This window comes from Enhydra lutris, unplaced genomic scaffold, assembly GCF_002288905.1.
Source record: "Enhydra lutris kenyoni isolate GAN:26980312 unplaced genomic scaffold, ASM228890v2 scaffoldscaffold4, whole genome shotgun sequence".
Lineage (NCBI taxonomy): Eukaryota > Metazoa > Chordata > Mammalia > Carnivora > Mustelidae > Enhydra > Enhydra lutris.
This window is the reverse complement of record NW_019154088.1, coordinates 1422123-1429114: the sequence shown is the minus strand read 5'-3', so window position 1 is coordinate 1429114 and position 6992 is coordinate 1422123. Positions and strand designations below refer to the sequence as shown.

Here is a 6992-nt window from a genome sequence, read left to right as displayed (position 1 = left end):
AAGGAAAATATGTTTTACTCAGAGTTCACCTGTTTCAACTTTAATTTCATCCAAAAACACTCTCCTAAATTGACACATAAAATTAGTCATCATGTTTAGGCAACATTTCCCTACTTCTATGCAAATATTCACTTGTTTTAGCTGTCGTAAGCTTCTCCATTATTCTTGGCTTGACATAGTTTATTTGTACCTAAATAATGACTATATATCAAAAACAAATAACATTGATACACAAAGTTTACTTCTACAATTTTTCTTTATCATTTATGGTTTGTGTGCTTTAAGTAGAGAAACAACTTAGAAAAGTTTTGTGATTCCTTTTACGTGAAATAAACTACCTAAAGCCAAGATAGAAAATGATACTTTATACTATACCCAGATACTGAATTGGCAGTGAAATATCTTATAAATGTAATTGTGCTTACATACCTAACATGGAATTGATGTCATGTCAATAGTTGTAAATGTGATTATCATTCATCAGAACATTCAAGATATTTGTAATCAGCATGCAGCCTTTAGCAGAAGGGCCTGAATTAACTTCAAAATGATTTGGGGAGGTAAGTGGATAGCAATTATAAATAATGTGCAAAGTAGCCTGGACACCAGGAGATTTCATTATTCATAACTATATGAATCTGAAGAAAGCAAATATTTTAGCACATACCAATGTGATGTCCCAAAGTATTGTGCTTGATCAAAGTTACATAGAATAATGTGCAAGGTTGTCAGATTTTCAGTATATTTTAAAATGCAACTTGTTAACCTATTGTCTAAAGGAAAAGTACATTTTACAGTGTACTAACCAGATAAAGATACATATTATCCTGCTTAAACTATTAAAATAATTGTACCTGTGTTCATAGAATCTGACATCTTTAAAATCTTTCTAACTTTGTCACTCAGGGAAATGAACGTGACTTATTAGCAAAAATTTCCACTTGAACATATTCCTCAAGCTCCATTATGGTAATTGGCTATCAATGTCCCATCTTTAAGGGATTGTTAATTTGTCGGGGGTGAGAATATAGATATTTCTATCTAAAGTCCAAAGAAGACTCATATCTGAAGTCCTCTAACTTCTTAAAGTGATGATTTTCTGGAACTGTTTTCCAGGAGGAGGAGGAGAAAGAACTTTTTAAATCCTCTACAAAATAAAAAACACATATGTTTTCAAAAGTTCTGTTCACGGGGGCGCCTGAGTGGCTCAGTGGGTTAAAGCCTCTGCCTTGGGCTCAGGTCATGATCCCAGGGTCCTGGGATCGAGCCCCGCGTCAGTCTCTCTGTTCAGCAGGGAGCCTGCTTCCTCCTCTCTCTCTTTCTGCCTGCCTCTCTGCCTACTTGATCTCTGTCTGTCAAATAAATAACTAAATAAAATCTTTAAAAAAAAAAAAGTTCTGTTCAGGGAGAGAGGGTAGGATTATGGACATTGGGGAGGGTATATGCTATGGTGAGTGCTGTGAAGTGTGTAAACCTGGTGATTCACAGACCTGTACCCCCAGGGATAAAAATACATTATATGTTTATAAAAAATTCAAAAATTAATAAAAAATAAGTTCTGTTCAGGTGTAGATTTGAAATATAAGTTGAGGGACTGGCAGCACCAGCAGTGAGCATCTAACTCCAGGTTAGTAAACAGCCTTTGATAGACATTTAGTGAATGTGTGTTTGAACATACAAGTCAACCAGAGACCAATTCATTCCATTACTTTTTACATTAAAATCATTGGAGGAAATAACATTAACTTGTCAGGTAAAATCAAATTTTGTCATTGTTATATTTGTTTCCTAAGTAGCATTTGCAGGTATACAAAATCAATCTCATTTGTTTCTGATTATAAATTTAATATTTTAAAAACCTCTAAAATGCCTTTGTAAATCATGAAGTGTTTTCTGAAATCAGAGCCCTATTTAAGTTCATTTAGTCCCACTTCTTTAGACATCCATTTTTACAAGAGCTTGATTGACATAATTTACATACCACAACATTACTCATTACCACTGTATAATAAAATGACTTATAGCACATTTACAGAATTGTGCAACTATCATGAATATCTAATTTTAGAGCATCTTTAATTCAATGGCAAGTAAAAAGATTTCTTTGTTTTTTGCTTCCTGAGTTTTCCATTTGATTGTTTTGAGTTTCCACTCATTTAATTTCTAAAACACACTAAATGAAACCCAATTATGTTTAGGTTTACATGTGAAAACTTTTGTGGCCATAGAGGAAAGGTATACCAATAAAGGACAGCCATTATGGTCTGTAATAATGTATGCTAGCTAGTGTCAGAGTCATCTAACAAAACTTGTGAAGACATCCTGAATTATGATTATACCCATTGTGTACACAGCACTGTTTAACTTCAGCTATATAATCCCATTCTATTAGCAATAATCAGCAATAATCGCGCCTCGGATAAACCTCATTGGCTACGATACTGCCACTGCGCAAAGCTATAATCCCATTCTAAAGAAGGATAGCACCTATTCCTAAGAAGTCTTGCAATTAAATCTTTTAATATAATCCATTTATAAAAGTTTAAGAGGAACAAAAGAATCTGAGTCTCTGTTATCCTTACAAAAACCTGGTTGAGACTGGTGCTATTCAAGTTCACTAAAACAGGTATAATAAACATGAAATCCTTTAGATATTTTATTCTATCACAGTATCATGTTCACATCATTAGAATATTTCAGATCTGGAACATGTAACTTTAGCTCCCATAAGAAGCCTTCCCAAACTATTACTCCATGTTTTTTCTTCATTTTAGTGAAGGGCCAACATAATAAAAGTTCATACAAAGGACAGTTCTGCATCATTTGTGAAATTACTCATGAAGAATTCTGTTCAATGTCTTTATTAAAACGTTTATACAATATCTTACTCTTAGTGAGAAAACTGGGGTACCACCTAATCACTCATGATAAACTAATAATGAAACCTATCCATCCCATCCCCGTTCTTCTGCAAGTTCAGAACTACATTCATACTCAAATGCTGAACTTATTAGTACTCATGTATACTGTGAAAGCTAGCCCCTCCCCGAAATTATTGGATAGGTTTTATGCTCTGGCTCATGTTGAGAGGTTTTGGAAAATATTTCTTTCATTGAAGCCATTCTAAAATATTTTCATAAGTAGTTTATACACAAGAAGTCTACAAATGAATTGGATCATTGGCTTTTTAATCCCAAACCTAATTGATCAATAGAGATGACAAGAGCAGTAATAAAAATGTGGAATCGGGGGAACTGTATGAGCCTTAGGTTAATTGATTTATTTCCTTTCGTACTGATGGCTTTATTAACTGAATTAAGTGAGAATGGAAAACTGTCAGTGTTTCATAGACATGGTCTGAATGAGTGAGCTTGTGAATGAACAAATGAATATGGAAGGAGGAGATAGTTCCCACTATTATCAGAAGTCCGTGAAGGAGACTAGAGTGTGAAGATTTCAAAGCAAGCATTGTGGAGACGGGATGCATAACTCCATAAATTTGTTTAAAAATCATTATGTTTTACAATTAAAATGGGTGAATTTTGGTAGGTAGGTACATTTTATCTTAATAAAGTGGGTAGTAAAAAATTTTAAAAAGCAAGATTTTAAGCAGCCTTAACATGGGAGACAAGCAAACTGTTGTTGGGCTTGGCTTTAATTGTTTTTGTATTGTATTTTATATATGGCTTACAAATTAAAATTATATTCAGATGAGATTTAGGTGATCACTTTCATGTGCCTGCCAGTTGACAGGCCCTTTCATGTCCACCTCTTTTCTTTATATAGATTCAGGACACAAAAACTTGAGATAATGGAGCTGCAGAGTTATTCCTTGTGTCAGAATTTGTGTTTTATGGACTCTGCACTTCGCAACACCTCCAGCATTTTTTCTTTATATTTTTCTCTGGGATCTATGTGGTCACTGTGCTGGATAACCTGATCTTTGTGTCACTGTAATTTCTGACTCCCACTTGCACTCCTCTCCTATGTACTTCCTGCTGGGAAATCATCTTTCTTAGATATATGGCTAGCCTCATTTGCCACCCCCAAGATGATCAGGGACTTTCTTAGTGATCAAAAGCTCATCTCCTTTGGAGGATGTATGGCTCAATTCTTCTTCTTGCACTTTGTCGGTGGGGCTGCCATAGTACTTCTGATTTCCATGGCCTATGACAGATATGCAAACCTTTGCATTACATGACCATGATGAGCCAGCAGACTTGCATGAGGCTGGTGTTGGTTTCATGGGTCATTGGATTTGTGCAGTCTATCAGTCAAGTAGCCTTTACTGTGAATTTACCTTACCGTGGCCCCAATGAGGTGGACAGCTTCTTCGTGACCTTCCTCTCGTGATCAAGCTTGCCTGCATAGACAGCTATGTCTTAGGTATACATATGATATCAGACAGTAGGTTGCTGTCCATGAACTGTTTTGTGTTCCTCTTGGTCTCTTACACTGTTATCCTCATCACTGCCTAACAGCGTGCTGCTGGTGGTGTATACAAAGCACTCTCTACTTGCTTTGCACAATCATGGTAGTCACACTCTTCTTTGGGCTCTGCATTTTCATTTACATGTGGCCTTTCAGTCAGTTCTCTGTGGACAAGCTCCTGTCTGTGTTTTATACCATTTTTACTTTACTCTTGAACCACCCCCCTTATCTACACAATGAGAAATAAAGAGATGAAAACCGCTATGAAGAAACTGGGTAACCAACACATGACTTCTCACTGAATTCCAGCTTTCCTTGGACCTATGTGTTCTTACTCATTCAGGGGATATCCTTTCTTTAATAGGATTCTGCATAAAGATTTCATTCTGATGTTTTATTGATATAATTTGTATTGTGTTATATTACAGAGAAATAGTTGTGGATTACAACAAAAATCATGTATATAGTTTTATTCTACATAAATTTATACTTTAAATAAAATTTTATCATAGAACTATAGTATTGCTACCTTATAATGTAAGATATATATTACATTATAATTATTATTTTATCGTATTTTATGTGTAATTTATCAATATAATATAATGACATTGCAATATCATATTAGTATAATGGTATAGTAGTTACTATATAATATATGTAACTTTATGTAAACAGACATACATGTACATACACATTCAATCCACACATTCACTTTGGAATGGACTTGGCAATTTTCTTTCTCTCTTTGTTAAACTGAATTTCTCTTACTAGTTTATTTTGCCTAAAGTATGTATACAAATTGCATTTTAATTTCCTAATCATAGTTCAGTATAGGGAGAGCTGTCACTTCATGGGCATTTAAGATATTATACTCAGCAGAAGGAAGTTAGTCTGAGAATAAAATGCCCTATGAATCTTTCTCTGGTTTTCAAAGTCTGTGAGGAGGAAAAAGACATGAAATCCTATTGATTTAAAAAAACCACATTTTTCTTGAGACTAGGTATTATGCTTAATCTTTTTATTGAAAAAGTTAATGTATGCCAGTGAAATTCAATTATAGAAGTTACTTTCCACATGAGAAAAACCTGTATTTTATGGCTCAGTATTTCATGGTGTAAATTAAGCTATTGGTTGCTACTTAATATGAATTAGGAAATTAATCAGGTTTTACCCACAGACTTTAAAAAACACCACATCTACACTGTATCTTACTGAATTGATTCTGTCCCTGGTCGATCTATTAAGAATTGTGTTTGAGTACCACAGAGTCAAATCTTATTCTAAGTTTTTAAATGTCTTTGCATCCTAAAAGGACAATCATAAGCAAGGGTTAACTTTTGTATTAACTAAACTAATCATAGAAGAATTCAATCCATTTTCTTGTATGTTGATTCTGAAACGTAAAACAAAAGGAGATAATTGAGCAATGACTGGTTTACTTGAGTAACTGAATGAAACTTCCAATAATTTTGGACAATTTTTTCCATAAGAGGTATGCTCCTGGGTTCTTATGGCTTCTTATATGACTGTAACCTCACACATTTTCATAAAAACTAAAAGAATACAGATTTAAAACTGCCTTGGGATAAATTTCTCAAGAGTCCTCTTGCTTGCTATTACAATACTACTGTGTTTTGATTTTACAGACTTTGGACTTGTCAAATTTTATGACAAATTACACCCGTGTATGTGAACAATTAAAGAGCTTAAAAGCTCCACTCTATTTTCACTACTGCATTATTTACAATAGCCAATATATGGAACTAACCTGTGTCCAAGGGTAGATGAGTGGATAAAGAAATGGTGTGTGTGTGTGTGTGTGTGTGTGTACGTCTTTGCTGCATCCCAAAGATTTTGGACAGTTGTGGTTTCATTTTCATTTGTTTCCATGAATTTTTTAAATTCTTCTCTAATTTCCTGGTTGACTCATTCATTCTTTAGTAGGATGCTCTTTAGCCTCCATGTATTTGAGTTCTTTCCAACTTTTCTAACTAGATATAGATATATAGATATAGATATAGATATAGATATAGATATAGATATAGATATTATTCAGCCATTAAAAAAGAATGAACTGTTACTCTTTAGACAAAATGACTGGACCTAGAGGGTATTATGGTAAGTGAAATAAGTCAGACAGAGAAAGACAAATACTGTATGATTTTACTTATATGTGGAGTCTAAAAAAACAAAAGAAACAAACTAAAGAGAAAAAGTCTTACAGATACAGAGAAAAAACTGGTGGTTGTCTAATGTGAGGAGGGTGGAGATGGGCAAAGTAGGTGAAGGGTATTAAGAGACACAAACTTCCAGTTATAAAATAAATAAGTCTCAGGGATGTGATGTACAGGATAGGGAATATAGTCAAGAATATAGTAATGACTTTGTAAGCTGATAGTAACTAGACTTCCTAGGGGATCATTTCATAAAGTATAAAAATATTGAAACAATCTAATACATACTTAAAACAAATAAAATATTGTATGTCAATCATACTTCAATTAAAAAAAGAGTGGAGGGCACCTGGGTGGCTCAGTTGGTTAAGCCACTGCCTTCGG

At 34.0% G+C, this 6992-nt stretch overlaps 1 pseudogene; it reads left to right on the top strand.

The window, feature by feature from the left end:
• Window positions 1-3811: 3811 nt before the first annotated feature.
• LOC111140669 lies at window positions 3812-4733 on the top strand (annotated as a pseudogene).
• The last annotated feature ends 2259 nt before the right edge of the window (window positions 4734-6992 follow it).